General features: G+C 40.5%; 2 pseudogenes; both read right to left on the reverse strand.

Annotated features, from left to right (window-relative positions):
- Positions 1-6: 6 nt before the first annotated feature.
- LOC102014474 lies at positions 7-6,829 on the reverse strand (annotated as a pseudogene).
- A 223-nt stretch (positions 6,830-7,052) lies between these two features.
- Positions 7,053-13,722, reverse strand: LOC106148857 (annotated as a pseudogene).
- Between the last annotated feature and the right edge of the window lie 3,094 nt (positions 13,723-16,816).

Raw genomic sequence — 16,816 nt, forward strand, 5'->3', positions numbered from 1 at the left:
TAATATTTATAAATCTAATTTTCTGTTGATTTTATCTTAACATTTTTGCCAGAATATTTGAAGAGCTCAACCATGAAATATGTATACTCCTTAAACTTCAAATACACTGATGAATCTTACACAATTTTTCCTACTCCTATTTGATTATTCCACATCCTTCTATTGCTTGCTTATTTTTTTTCACTCCCTGCCTTGATTGGCTGACTGCCCCTGACTTCTGCTAAATAGGGGACATATGAGGCTTCCTAAGAAGAAAGCAGACAAGCCTTATTGATGAAACCATCCCATAGGCTTAGCTCAAATACAGTTGACTAGGACTTTGCTGAGATATCTCTTTATGCTAGTACTTCTCTAAGCAGGTGACTTATAGCTTCAAAAGCTTTATCACAAACTTGTAGTCTTACTATAGCTGCTTCTTTAAATTTTTAGTGAACAAACTCTTGAGGAACTTCTAAGTGGTTTGTTCTGCTTTTTTGTTTTTTAACTCACCCAATTTGACATGAAGTTATTTCAATGGAAAGGAAAAATGAGTCTGAGCTTTTATTCATAGGAAAAAGTAAAAAGATAAGGGTTTCGTTAGAGAGGGATTGAATTTACCGCAGCCTCTAATCTGCTCTCGTGGCATCCTGTAATTGCTTGGTAAATGTGCCTCCAAAAGACTGAATAAAGCAGGATTTTGAACTCTTCTTCTTTTTTTTTTTTTTTTTTTTTAGTATTTTGAACTCTTACGCAGTTGTTTCTTAGCTAGTTTGATGATCAGAAAAAATTAATGCTGAATACTAGCAACATTTTCATAAAACTGTCAGCTAGAGTTCTCATGATGTATTGCATTCTGCCAGGTTCTGGCTGCTAAATTAAGACCTGGGGTCAAAAATAAAAAATACAAAAGACCCTGAGATATTGTCTACTCCAGGATAGGCAAGAGCTGCCACACTGGCTCTGGCAGCATGTTGGAGCAGTCAACCCAGGGGAGCATGATGTAACCCCTCTAGGCTTATGCCTCTTGAAAGAGACACTTCTTTGTCATCTCGACTGCCAACTTCCCAAACAAAGAAAATACTTTTAGATGAAATACTGTCTTCTTGAGACACCAAAGATCCTAATAAATACGGATTATAAGACATCTCAAGAAGTCATCTATATGGGAGAAGATATACAAAGTCTTCTTCCAACATAAAATCACATATTGAATCAATCTCTCGCTCTCTCACCAATTACTTAGGTTATACACAGATGTCTGCTGCATTAGAGTAGTTTTTTTTTTTTATTAAAAAAGTAATGAAAGTTGACTCCAAGTGTTGATGGAGAGGTATATATCATGCTTTCCATTTTATACCCCTCAAAAAACTGAAAAATGTAATTCTCTACTTAAGGTTCTACAAAACATTTAATTCTGCACCCACTGTGTGCCAACTACTGTGCTAGGGACTTAATAATATTTATACTGTAAATTAATCTACTATACTTCCTTAATCCCAAATTCCTATTCCAGATTTCCTCAATTTTTATGTTTGAAGAGTTTAAAATTTAGCTTTTTGCACAGTGCTGTTGCTTAGTAGCTGTGTGCAACTCCATTTTATTTGTCAGGACACTCCACGGGTCAAGGGGACAAAGTACAAATAAGCCAAATGTTTCACCAACTTCAGTTTGACCTGATACTTTCCTATTGTTCTTCTCTTCTTCATGGATTTACTTCTACCTATTACTTGAGGACTCCCCAGACAATATTATCCCTGCCCAGGTCATTGTCGTCTGCTCCCGCACCGCCCCCCACAAACATCAGGGACTCTCCGTACCCTTCCTGCTTGACAGGTTCCAGATTGAGCTTCTGCATCTCGCTCAGGGAGTGGCTCTTCCAAATGGACTTGGTCCCTTGCCTGTTTCCCGCATCTACTCTGCATTGTCCATTCTATTTCTTTCCTGTGACGTGAACTCATCCCTCTCTGAATTATCCCAGCTGCCCCTCCCCAGCCCAGGTCTTTATCACCTTCAGCTCAGAACTCTTCTCAAAGCTTTAGCTCTCCCATTAGTTGATTTATTTTTACTTTTCATTCTACTGTAACACATTTTTTAATCCCAGTTTTCATACCTCAGTTCAAGAGTTTCTTTCTCTGGGAAACCTGTACTCAGCCAAGCAGATTTGGAAATGTCTCACCTCATACTGTTACTGCTGTATCTTGATTTCAGAGATGGCTTTTGAGTTAGTAATAAGGATCTAGACTTAAGAGACACAATACAATTATATTCTTCCAACACCACCCACTTTTGTCTTTTTGTGTAACTTGATTTAAATTTCTGATGGACTACATTCACACATGCATTTATGAAGCAGAAGGTTCTGCAGATAAATGTCTCCAGATCAGTTTCCTCCTTTGAAATGACTGAAAATTGTGTCCATGTATTTGTTTGTTTATTTATGTTGGGGATCAAATCCAGGGCATCACTCATGCTGAGCTCATACTCTTATCACCAAGCTGCAGCATCTCCCACCCTGAGCCAGAGGTACATATATACACACACTTCATAGTTGTATGAATAAAAAGGGAACATGTTCACACTTCAGGATTCCTGTACTACCAGAGCCTTCGATTATTTGTGATTTTAGTTTTGGTTCATCTTCTGGTAAGACTGCCAGTACTTGTACATAGTGGCATATCATCAGCTCTGTATTTTATTCATTGCTTGTCTCTCCAGTAGAAAGTTGGCTCATTTAGGCCAGAGACTGTGTCTTTGTGTTACATACCAACAACCCAAGTAGTAACTGATAACACTAAATGCTTGGTGTGCACTGATTAAATGAAGAAATGACTACATGGTATTTTTTTTCTTTATCCCTTTTCCTGAGCTAGAATGAGACAAGTCATATTGAGACTACTCAGAATAGTAGATGCAGATATTGCATTCTAGTTGTTTTCAGAGACATGATGGAGAATTGTCTCTGTACAGATATAGGAGGGAAGAGTTAGAGTATAAAATAGAAAACAGAGACGCTCTGGCTAAGATGGGCCGTAAGTCCACACGAGGAGCAGAAGCGGAAATCCAAATACCAGTTTACTAATGGTGAGCAATGAGTGCAAGTTATGTTGTAGAGAAAATTATTAAACAACATGGAGGTAAAACGCACTTTTAATGAGTTCTGTGTTGTAAAGGGATATGAATATATGGGCTTGTGTATTTGAGAATACTTTTTAAGTTCTTTTTTATTAGAATAACATATCAAAGCAGTAGAACTAGATATACTTGATTTATACAGTAAGTACATGTTTCAGTCAAGGGATGCTTGGGAGGCAGAGAAACAAGCTGTTCAGGTTAAGATTCTCTTGTAACTCCAAGAGAAGTGCATCAAGAGCACTGCTAGAGGGATATCAGCAAACAGGAACCATGGTCCAGCTAGGTTTTCCTTGGGGGAATAGCTGGGTGAGCTTTGGGCCTGAAGATTATATGAGGAAGGACGTGACTGTCCACAAAAGGGAGTGCGTTAAGCCTACGTGTTTGAGAACTGTGAGCCTCACACCTGCCTTTTCTTGTCACCAACGAAAGTCAGCTCTTGGCAGCAACTTTACTTCACCTGTTTTGTTAGCACTGCTATTTAGAAAGAATCCTGGGTTAGGAGTTTTTAGTTTCCTAACAGCTTCTGAGTAGATTGTGTTTATAAGTACTGTCACGGCCTGTGTCACCACCAAAGAGTAGAATTCCACTGGGAGGAGAAAGAAGAGGTGGTTGACAGGCTCCAAAATAAAGATGCCACACTGGCCAAGGACCAGCGAGAGGCATTAAAATGCTGAACGATGGAATGAGGAGTTTGGAACCAGGGAAACCGGACTGGGACAGCAGGTCAAAATCAAGGAATGTTGTGAGATCCTGAGGGCTCACCCTCGCACCCCAACTTCTGGACATGGATTTTTCTCACACTAGCCAACCCAGGGCAAGAGTGTGGGGGTCTAGCTGCCTGAAACGCAGGGTTAGAGAGGAACCAACCTGGAGTAATGGTTGTGAAACCAATGGGTAGAACCATGGAAGAAATACCCAGAACTTAATTCAGTGCCTAAGAGTTTGTTTTGTGTAGGATCTAATAAAATAAATAAGCAACGTAACCAATAAACTTCTTAAACAATCTGGTGTGCTATATAGGTATCCTTAATGGTGAACCTGGCATAAGAGGCTCCATGAATACTTGAATCTATTTAATAAATTAGCGAAATGAGATGATAGCTAATAAAGTAACATGTCTTTAAAATTTTTAAGTTAAAGTATAGCATGCATACAGGATCCCAATTAATTATTACAAAATGAAAGAAATAGAATATTTTGCCAGCACCCAAAATGTGCTGCCTTCCAAAAGTAACCTCTATTATCACCAACTCATCTGAGATTAGTTTCTTTTTAAATTTTAAGTAGAGTCATGCAATGTGCATTTCTATTCCTGACATTTTTCAATCAGCATTTTCAAGATATAGATTTATGTTGTGCAGCTATAGTTATAGTTCATTCACTATTATTTTTATTGTTTAAATGAAACTAGAATCTGTTTTATGGGCCAAATATAAAACAGATGTACAAAAACTTTACAGCAGGTCCCTCCAAGAAGTATAAGGCCTCCCAAGACAAGGGAAGTTCCTTCATCATAACCCCCATGGTGGGAGGATACGGCCACCAGCAGCACAGGCTGTGGAAGTAACCCATGCTGGAGGCCCAAGGTCACCTGCAGGTCCTCAGAGGGAGATGGAGTTCAAGACCCTCAGCTGACTTCAGGGTCTTGCTTTTCTGTACACATATAAATTGCTGTTTCATTTAAAAAGCCTTCAAAACTCTGATAGCTTCTGATGTGAAAAATTATAACAAGATGCCAGGTTCCTGCTACATCATTCTCTAAGTCTTACTGGGTCTCCCAGAGTCTTCACCCTAAATAATGTATTTAAAAGGACCCGCTCACCAAGGAAAAAAACCTTCCTATATGACAAGGAACCACAAAAATCCAGTCTCAACTCCCCATGAGGCTCTGCTGAACTCTTGGGCATGGCACACTGATCCCCATAACACTTCGCCTCTTTAGAAGTAGACTTCCTGATAGTAAAACCTCTTTTTAAACATCTGGTTCTGCAAAATAATGTGTTTCTGTATGTGGAACTCTGCAATGTACTTTTCTTTCTGGGGAAGAGGAACCCAAGGGCTGGCGCAGAGCTTGTGAGACCCTGCAGTCACATAAAGTCGTTCAGCTCTGCCCCAGCGCCGCTGCCATCTCATGTGCCTCAGAGCTGCTGACCGCCTTGTCCTCACTGCAGGGCTCCTTGCTGGACCCACTGGAAGCATTCTTACTGTTCAGCTTGCTCTTGTGGCCTCTCTTTGTCCACACTCTCTGGGTCTTCCTTACAAAGGGTAAACCAGCGCTATCTCTGACATACTGGGCTGCGCTTTCTCCAGGCAGGGACAGGCTCCCTTCACCTCCAGCATCAGGATCTTCATCACACATCTGCTGCTGATGTGGCAGAACAGCTCTGAAGGAGGCGGGCTCCCTGTGCATAGGCAGGGAACTAGGGGGCACTGGCACGGGGCCCGAGCACCCGTCCCGCTGAGCTTCCCAGTGTGGGAATCATAGATTCAGGATGAGCATCGGGTGGAACAAGGCCATTAGAAGGATGCTCTGCCCATCAGGAAAGGCTGCTGGGCTGTTCTCCCTGAGGCTCCAGCTGCCTGCCTCTGTGAGGGGGAAGCATTATTCCCATACTTGTCCTAGGGCTCCGGGCAGCTTCCTCACCAGTGGGGGTGACCACATCCACAAGCCTGCATGCTTGCACCTGGCGCGCCTTCTCCATGCCAGCCCCTTTTGCAGTCAGGTATGTGGCCCTGTCAGAGGCATCAGGGCTCAGCCCCAGTGGGCAAAGGCCTTGGTACCCAGAGCCGTGGTGCACTAGTGCTCCTGTGTTTTCTACCAGGAAGTTTATTGGGTACAGGCCACTGAATATCACAGACATGTCACCCAGCAGCTTACTCTGGAGTTCTGGAACAAACTTCCATATATCTGGAGCTTCCTCAAGTTCCTGGTTGGGGTACCTATCGTATGTGTGCACATGCACAAGGATCTCTTTGACGTGTATCAGGTGGCAGTCATCATCTATGTCCTCCTCCTCCTCCTCCTCCAAACTCTGGTTGAAGGACTTGCCAGCAGTGATGCCCGACTGCTTGCTGTTCTGTGACTCTGGACACGCAGCGTTGCCCAGGCTGCAGAGGCCATCCAGCGCGTCCTCCTGCCAGTCCAAGTCTGGCCCTTCATAGTGTGCAGGGACTCCAGCCCCAGACTCTTCGGGAGCTCCCTCAGGCACCGCCATGTCAGGGGCTCCTCCCTGCTGTGGAACTCTTGCTCCATCATGGGTGACTGGAGCCTTTTTCTGGCCTCTCTTCTCCTCACCGTCCCATCAGAGGTAGAGGAGGAGGACTTCTGACTCCCTACACTGTCACAAGTCTAAATCCAAATCCATGTCAGAGGTCCTGAGGGTTTGTGCCCTTGCTGAGGGCTGACCATCCTGTCCACAAGGCACCTGGGGCTCGGGAGCACCTGCCAGCTCACAACTGCTGGGGCTGGCAGAAGAGGGGCCCAGGCAGGAGCCAGGAGTCCCTCTGTTGTCGTTGATACACTGTGCCAACTTGAGTCTAGAGGCGTGACTGAGTGACTCAGCAGCTCTACATCCTGGGGTGAAAAGGACACGCCCTTCCCACTCTGGGATGTTGTTCATTGTGTCAATTTGAGGAGTTTAGATTAACTACGTGACTCACCAGGAGGCCAGGGTCCTTATTTTGTATTCATCCTGAGCCTGTGCAAGAGGAGGGCGGGAGATGGTGTGGGCATGGACAGTTAGCCAGCATACAGTATAAGGAGGGAAAAGAGGCTTCCCCCCACCTGCCCCTTTTGCTCTTGTTGCTTTTGCTGTCTTCCACTGCCATGAACTGTTGTCCTCTGCCATGTACCACCCTGCCTTGGAGCCAGCCAAGTATGGACTGAAACCTCCACAAACTATGGGCTAAATAAACCTTTCCTTCTTTAATTTTGGGCGTTGGGTATTTTGTCTCAGCAATGAGAGAAAAGTAACTAAGACACCCTCTCTGCCTTCCCAGAAGAAGCCCCAACACAGCTTCACCAAGATTTAGCTTCCAGGTGGGCTTCCCAAGGTCATTGTTCCACTCTCTCTCAGGAATGTGTCTGCCTTCCTGGGGTCTTTCACAGGTGGAACTTGTCCCAAGACATTGGCACTTTTAGATGAATGGTTTATTTTCTTTCTCATTTGAGATTTCTGGACCCCAGGGCTGCATTCACATCACCTTTGCCCGGGAAACACACACATCTCTTCACAGTTATCAGGTTGGGGAAAAACCCAGTTATTTCGGGCATCAATAATGCAAACCACTGAGTTTCCACAAGGGAAGAGATTTCTAAGGTTTCCTGTTGTAGAAAATGTGCCAGTGCATTTATTTACCCTGTGGTAATATTCAAGGAGAAAAACATTTCCAGTCAGAATCTAAACAGCCTGCAGTGGTGTGTGCATACCGCCAGCTGCCCAAGTTGGGGCAAGCAGCTTGTACCACTGGACAGTTTTCTCCAAAGAGTCCTTGCAGCAAGGATATAGGTGGCTGTACAGCGTACGCTCATCTCAGCCTGCTGGAAGTGAAGGATGCCTACTTTTGACACCTGTGCGTAGAGCCACTCTATCATGTGAATTAGGGTCTAGTCCAAACCAACCATGAGGACTAGCTTTCTGTTTTGATGTAGTTGTTGCTGATCTTCCCTTCCTATTTGTTCAGCTTGCTCAGAGCTCCCCATTAACTCCAGCACGAGGAGGACCATGGACACAGTCACTGTGGGGTCTCCTCCCACACACCTTTTTTGTGAGACAGGGTCTCTATATGAGGTTCAGGTTGGTCTTGAACTCATTGTGTAGCCCAACCTAGTCTCAGATGAACTCACGGCGATCTTCCTGCCTCAGCCTCCAGTGTACGTGTATGCATTTATTTCTGTTGAATATAAACCTAGGAGTAAAAAGCTCGGGTCATTAGTATATATTGCTTTGATGAAGAGATTTTAACATGCTTGATTTATAAGGTCCTAGACTTTACTGGGGGCATTTATATGGTATATAAATCTCTTTACTCTTCTAAGCCCCCCACCATGCAAATTCTGAAGTACACTCAGACCTAAGGGGTTTAGAGGAGAGTTTATGGAGCTGTGTGTATAAATGCAAAGTTAGATGTACACAGCAATTTGATTCTTTTTCCAACCTACTACCCCATAAAGCCCATTAGAAAGAATCTAATTGTTTATTAGTCCTTTTTTGGGGGGGTGTATTTATTAGGATATTCTCTTTATTTTTATTTATAAGTGAAAAATAAATGAGAAAGAAATTACAAGATTCTCAGGTAGTCAATGCAGTCACTGAAAAGGCTTCAGGACACTCATATCAAACTAGCATGTGCATAAGGCTTCACATGGAGATGCTCGTCAGCTGGCAATGAGCAGGTTCTTGAGTCCTTCCTCCAACATGCGGCCAGGTTGCTCAGTGCTCCTGGTCACACTTTGAGAAATGCCATTTTCAAGACAGCTTAAAGCTTAACTAATGTGGCTGCTGTGCTTCACGTAAGTCTGACATCCTTCATGTGGGGTACGCTTTTCCTAAGAGCAGCTATGGGTTACCAATGCATATCATTCCCAACTCGAGACACTCTGGAATGGAATCCTCTGTTATAAACTTGACCAAGTACCAACATTACTGCTTATACTTCATCAAAGGGAAACCCTAATGTTACACTCTAAGGAAGGACACAGTATTCTGTGTGTATAAAACCTACCCAGGGTAGAAAAAAGGTTGAGTCTAAAAACACTTTATAGCAATGCCTGAGGGTACTTTTATGCCAACCTGTGGCAACTGTGTTTTTGATGACAGAGAAATGAGTACTGTTGGGCGGTTGACTTTATGGGTGATTTGTTGTAAGAGAATAAAAATGCTTTGTCTGTGAACTATAGCACTGGGCACACTTGTTTTCCTTTCAAACACTCTGTTTTCAAACTTGCAGCACACAATAGAATCAAAAAGTCAGGCATACTCATTTTCATAAGAGGAGCGGCAGGGAACCCCAAATTCTTCCTTTAACCCAGATCAAAGAATGAACTTTTCAGGCACTTGAAGAGCCTGACATTTCTTACTTTTGTTTTAACATTTATGAAAGCTCAATTGTACTTCATGAAAGGCCCACGTATTTTGGCTATAAAATTTTTTGTCATAAAAGAGCTTGAATCATAATAAACACTCATATCTATTTGTCTCTGAATACCTTTCTGGTCTCTGCCACACACTTGAAAAATTTTGTTTTGTTGAGAAACAAAAATGTTGCAATAATTGTTGAAACTGGAACTCAGTTCCTTATTTTTTCTTTTTCTTCTTTATTATACTTGCAACTCCCCATTTTCATCTTACATATATGCTCATGATCTGTCTCTCCTTCTGCCCCTCTGCTTCATGAATTCCGGAAGGCAGACTCAGTGTATCAGTCAGTGCTTACAAGGGCCTGCAGGGCTGGAGCAAGGCTCCTCAAAAGAATGCACATGCTCTGACTCAGATTTAATGCAGGACACAGAAATTTACAAGACTGGCCAACAATGGCAAATGTAGAAGTACTCCAAGTGATCTGTCCCTGCTCTAGAGATCCAAAGGATCCAGCTAAAGACCTGGTGCCCACAGCAATGTCCTGAACAATTCTGCAGTAGGAGGCTGAATGATCTGCAATGGAAGGCCAAGGGGTCTGCACTGGGAGGTCAAAGGGTCAGTGCTAGAAGTTAAAGAGTCTACACTAGCAGGCCAAAAGGCCTTCCACACCCAGAATCATGATGACTCTATTCAGCTGGACACTCCCCACTCTAGTTGACAATTAGTTCATAATCACGCTCAGTTTTATTCAATGCTAGGTCCTAAGTATGTAACAAAGTGCCTCGCACATGAAGGTGCTCAGACACAACAAATGAATGAATGAAGAATGAATGACAGTGGGAGGAAACTAAGTTACATCAGTTATGGCAAACACTCTTCCTCACTAACTGCACCTAGATTCAGCCTCAAAAGCCTTTTTAACAGCAATCAGAATGAGTCATTGGAAATGGCACATACCTGAAATCTGTTCCATACACCTGGACTATGCAACTTCATAGGTCTTTAATGTTAATAATCTGATTCTGTGCATCAAACACTATGGTACCTAGAACATTTAAAAAGGAAATCTTAAGCTAAAGATTTAGGGAAAGTATGCTTTAAAGAGTTTAAGAATAACCTATGTGTAGCAACCAGATTTCTCCTTAAATGGCCATCAGTTGAGGATCATCTCAACAGATGCAGGAAAAACATTTGACAAAATCCAACATCTACTCATGATTTTTAAAAAGCCAGAAGACAATAGGAATAGAAGATCTTTATCTCAACCTGATAAAAGCCATCCATGACAAACCAATGGCTAACATCATAATAAATGGAGAGAGGGTGGAAGCTTTCCCTAAAATCAGGAGAGATGTCCTGACAAGGATGTGTACTATCACCACTTCCACTCAATACACTTCTCAAAACATTAGCTACAGCAGTAAGACAAGTGAAAGAAATAAAATATCAGAAAATGGAATGATGTCTCCTGTTCCTGGATAGACAGAACTAATATAGTCAAAATGGCCATACTTCCAAAACTGTTATAGAGATTTAATCCAATTCAATCAAAATAAACAATAACATTCCTTATAGAACTGAAGAAAGCAATCCTAAAATCCATATGGAACCAAAAGAGACCTAGAATAGCAAAAGCAATTCTGGGCAACAAGAGCAAGGCTGGGGGCAGCACAATCCGCCTTCAACTTTTACTATAAAGCCACAGTGGTATAAACAGCATGGTATTGGGAAAAAATAAAAACAGAAAAACAACAAAAACAGACTCATGGATCAATGGAACAGGCTACAAGATACAGAAACAACTCTAGATACATTCAACTATGTTATCTTTGACAATAGAACCAAATCCTTTTCCTGGAGGGAAAACACCTTTTTCACAAATGGTGCTGGGAAAACTAGGTATCCACATGCTGAATGTTGGACCTAGACCCTGTCTGTCACCATGCACTAAACTAAATTCAAAATGGATCAAAGATCTAGACATTAGAACAAAAACACTTAATCTGCTGGAAGACAAAATCAGTAAAAGTCTTGAAGACATAGGCATTGATGAAAAGCCTTCTAAACAAAATCCCACTTACACAAGAAATAATACCAAGTGTCAACAAATGGGATTACATCAAATTAAAAAGATTCTGCACAGCAAAGGAAACCAGCAACAGAGTGAAGAGACAACCTACAGAATGGGGGGAAAGTTACCAGCTACTTCTCAGACAAAAGACCAACATCTAGACTATATAAAGAGTTCAAAAAAATTAGACCCCCCAATTTAAAGATCCAATTAAAAAATGAAGACACTTCTCAGATGACCAATAAATTCATGAAAAAATGTTCAACATCACTGACCGCTTGAGAAACACAAATTAAAATAACACTGAGGTTCCATCTCACTCCAGAAAGAATGGCTACCATCAAGAAATAACCAATAACAAATGCTGGTGAGGCTGTGGAGAGGAAAGGACTGGTTTTCCATTATTGGTGGGATGTCGCAGTGTGCAACTATGGCGGGGTAGAGGATGCATGATTATTCAGACTTAGTTAAATCACTGAAAGGCCCAGAGGGACTATCTCAAGCAAGAGTGCCCAGCATCAGGGAGACTTCGAGGAGAAGCCCTGAAGCCAAAAACCCCCAGCTTTTTTATTTAGAATATCAGTGGAAGTGAAAAAAGAGGAGAAAGTTTGGGAAAGGAGCTGTCTCAAGGCTAAGCAGTTTTCTTGAGGAAAGGGGAAGAATGATGGCCAGACACAACCTACTTCACTAAATTTCTTCTCGTTTAACCATTCACTTCTCAAACAATGTGTGTGCTTCTGCCTCGTGCTTTAACCACCCACTCTTCACAGAGCCTGTGTGCTTTTACCTTCCAGTTTAACCATTCACTTCTCAGCCAAGTCCTTTACAGTGGGACTGTAAACTGATACAACCACCATGGAAATCAGTACAGAGATTCATCAAAAAACTAAAAATAAAAATTCCATAAGACCCAGATAGTCCCTTTCTAGGTATCTTCCCCAAAGAGTTAAAGACATCATACCCCAGGGATGTACGCATACCCATGTTTGTAGCAGCACAATTCTTAATAGCTGAATCTTGGAAATAGCCTATATGTTCATCAACAGATGAAAGAAAATATGATGTTTATATACAACGGAGCACTACTCTGCCATAAAGGATAAACTTGAGTCACTTGTAGGAAAATGGATGGACCTTGAGAACATAATGTAAGGGAAGTAACTCAGACACACAAGCTTAAATATTGCATGGTATCTCTTACGTGAAAAACTCAGCATTGTAATCCAACACGAACAATGTGTCTAAAGGTGTACAACTGACTTAGTACAACTGCTTTACATGTTTTAGATGTTCATTAGCTCGTCTGGTTTTCAGTCTGTATATATAATTAACTTCATACAGTCATAAATAAATGAAGCTGATACTGGAAAAATTAAAGGAGGGTAGGAGGTGAGGGGGGTAAAATAGAATTGAACTGTGTTATGCACATGTACTGATTTCCTACAGTGAATATAGTCATTATGTACTGCAAACATGTACTAATAAGTTTTTAAAAATGAAAAAAATCAGTTGTTACAAAGAAAATCATTTTCCCACACAAATATTATTAAGGCAATGTCACTAACCAAAGATTTGGTCTCATAAGAACTGCTTTAAAAAAAGAACCTTATATGTTAAAAGTGTTAAAATGAAGATGTAATAAAAATACTTTGCTAAACACTGATTAGCCAAATTCTGTAAAATGAGGCTATACAAGGGACCTCAACGTGAAAATATATAACAAACTGAATCTAAAGTAAAAAGATACCTCACCAGGATAAACATACCTTAGAAGTTCACTAAATGTTCTGTGCAGGCTGTTAGCTGGTAGTCATGTGAACTGTGTCCCACCAGTTCTTCCACCTCAGCATGTGACTCTATTTGGAGACGGAGTTTGAAAGAGATTAAGTTAAAATTAGGGAACAGTTCATGCTTAATTTTTTTGATCCATTTTGCATGCCTATATCTGGTAATCTGAACTACTGCTTTGAAGATAACAATAGGCAATGTAACAACCATTGTTGATTTCCTATCATTTTGTTTTAAAATGCAGTGTCATTTTCAATGATTTTTAAATTTTTTATTCTCTTTAAAATAAAAAAAAATTAGGCCACGGGGAGCTACTCCAACCTGAAAACCTAGTGTCTTATAAAAAGAGGAAACTGTGATGTACTCAACAGATACTAGAGATGCATGTGTTCAGAAAAAAGATCATGATGACCCATCAAGGAGGTCATCTGTATGACAAGAGGCCTCAGAAGAAAGTAACCCTTCTGACATCTTGATCTCACATTTCTGGTCTTTGGAACAGTGAGAAAACAAATTTCTATTGCTTAAGACCACTTGGTCTGTCATATTTTATTATGGAAGCCTCAGCAAACTAATACAGGTGGCCTAAATCTCACAGCTGTATTCAGGGAACAGCAACACAATCGACACATGCTTGCTGGTGAGTCCCCGCACTCCTTCCGTGTCGGGCATCCTGAACTGGAGTTTTGGCAGCATCAAAGCTATCTTCCAGAAGAGCCCAGCTTTTCCCTGGCACTTGAAAACAAGGTGTGTGTGTCGGGGGGCACTGATGTGGAGAACAAAGGTGTTTTCCTTCAAAATATGGAATATTTTAAAATCTCAGAAATATAAAATGGTACAGTGAACTTCAATACATCTATCATCCAACAAGTACCAAGATTCACTTCGTTTGCTTCATATCCTTTCCACATTCCCTCCTTCCTTAGCTATTTTAAATGCCTATTTTATATAAATTGATATTTTATTGACTGCATACTATGGAATTTATGTATATGGGTATGCCATTAAAGCAAATTCATATTGGTTAATACAAAGATACTGAACTGTGAGATAAAACATTAATACTCTTGGCCCAACTCATTTTATGGCATATATTACTCAGTTTACCAGTCTACAAAACAATTTTACTCCTGGAAAAGTGCCCAAGTTGAAAGACAAGTACTGCTCTATGTTGTTTCTCCACACGGACAGGTTTCAAATCCATATTACACCTTTTCATTAACACATACACCATTAAAATCTCTTTTTAAAGTGTACAATTCAGCACATCTAAGTATATTCAGCATTATTCAAGCACCATCTAACTTTGGGACTTTTTCATTGCATCCTATCAGCCTCACCCCCAAGCACCCATCCCTCTCAGTCCTTGAAACCACTAAATGGAATCACACGTGGCTGTCTCGCTTCTTTCTCACAGCCTATGTTCTCTAGGTTTTTCCATGTTGTAAGATGTATATAAATATTTCAGTCCTTTTTACAGCTAAATACTGTTCCATTATATGGATATGCCATATTTTACTTACTCATAGTTGGACACTGGGTTGTTTCCACTTTCTACTATGCAGACTGCTTCTAATAGCACTTACGTAGAAGTTTTTGTAGATATATTTTCAGCTCTGTTGGATACATACCTAAGAATGGAATCGCTGGGTCATATAATTTTAACTATGTTTCATTTCTGAGGACTGGCCCAGAGTTTACCAAGGTGACTGCTCCATTTCATAGAAGCAATGTATGAGGGCTCCAATTGCTCCAGATCTTGCCAACAATTGTGTTTACTATAGCACTGTGTAATCATCCTCCATCTGCAAAACATTTTTCATGTTCCCATGTCAAAATTCCATTCCCTTTAAATGCTAATTTCACTTCCACTAGTCCATGGTAACTACCTTTTTATTTTGTCTTCATAAATGACTATTCCTGGTATCTCACACATGTGAAATCATACAGTATTTGCTTTTTGTGACTAGCTTATTTTACTTCTGTCATGTTAAGGTTCATCTACATATATAGCTTCTTCTGTCAGAATTTCATTTCTTTTCAGGCTAACATTCCATTGTGTCTGTAAACCACATTTTATCCATCCATCCAAGGGACACTCTGGCTGCCTCCACCATTTCTTCTTGTTGTTTGAGACAAGGTCTCACTATGCAGCCCAAACTGGCCCTAGCCTACCAAGTGCTGCGATTACAGGTGTACATCACCCTACCAGATTCCACATTTTGACTATTGTAAAGACAGATGCTCCTAGACTTATGAGGTTATACTCCGGTAAACCCATCATAATTTGAAATATTGCACGTGGAAAATGTATTTAATACATCTAACCTACTGAACATCATAGTTTAGCAAAAAAGTAGCAAACAGAATAAAGTTGCTAACCAGCTGATTTTAAAATGATTTACCTAGAATTACCCAGTGGGCCCAGTATATTACAGGGATTTTTTTTCTAAACAGAAAAAAGCTCTAAGTAGAAAGAAAAATGATGAGACATCAGCTTGATTTGCTGCAAAGATCACCAGCCATTAACAAAAGAGTAAGAAGATTAGGAGAAAGAGAAAATCCGAAGAGGATTCAGTTTGAGCTGACAAGATCAGGCCAGCCCTTCACAAAGGAGAGTAGAGTAGGAAAGGACTTCAGCTTCACAGCTAGAGGGGACACTGAAGGGGATCAGACTGGCCCACTGGGTTTCTTTTAACCTGTAAAATGTGGGCAGAAGAACGTCAGTGATGCATTATGAGAAACTAAAAAACTAGGATCCCAGAACCACAGAAGCAGGGCAACCTATCAAAGCCAAGGAAAAGCAAGGAAACATTCTCCCCCAGAGCCTCCGGGAACGAAAGCAGTCCTGGCCACACCTTGGATTCAGCCTAGTGAAACCCAGTTGGACTTCAGACCTACGAAACTGTAGGCTAAATTTATGTTGTTTAAGCCAAGTCTGTGGTAATTTTTTCCAGCAGCAACTCAAAGCTAGTACCAAATTGAGTAACTTGAAAAACCACATATTCTTTCTGAACCTATCCTAAAAATTTTGCAGTGTTGATACACAAATGTTACCCCTCAAAAAGAAATTTAACTATCCAATAATAAAAAAGTAGATACATTGAAGCACATCCACATAATGGAACGTTAGTCATTAAAGTAAATCTTTCAAAGAATGTATCCATGTGGAAAAATATTCCTAGTATTGGATGGACAGGGCAAGGTTTAAAATTAGACATATTCTCCATTCATAAATATAAACCTAGAAGGAAAGACATTAAAATATTAAATGCCCTTTGTTCTATGAAGAGTTGTAGGATCAATTTCTTTAGATCAAAGATAATCAAAAGAGATGATTTTCTAGAGATCAAAGATAATCAAAAGAGAAAAACAAGACAAAAAAATGGAATTCTCAGCTCATTTGAAAGATATATAGAGATTACTAACAATTAAAAAATACAGATCAGGTGTGGCAATATATGCCTATAATCTGAGCATTTGGGAACCTGAGGCAGGAGGATCAGTTGGAATTCAAGGCCAGCCTGAACTGTCTCACTGAAACAAAAAAATTTTTTTAAAAATTAAAAAATAGAGCACCTCAGGAAAGGTCTTTTAAAAATTATACATGTGAATTTTTGCAAAGAATCCACAGAAATTAACTCTAAGTAGAATGCTAATAATTTTATTTTTCTCTGTGCTTTAATGTATTTGTTTCAAAATGGATGTCATATTTGTAATAAGAAAAAAGTGATAGTCCAAAACTGGTAAATCAAGAAATAATGTA

This window comes from Chinchilla lanigera, unplaced genomic scaffold (assembly GCF_000276665.1).
Source record: "Chinchilla lanigera isolate Chin_1 unplaced genomic scaffold, ChiLan1.0 scaffold00030, whole genome shotgun sequence".
Lineage (NCBI taxonomy): Eukaryota > Metazoa > Chordata > Mammalia > Rodentia > Chinchillidae > Chinchilla > Chinchilla lanigera.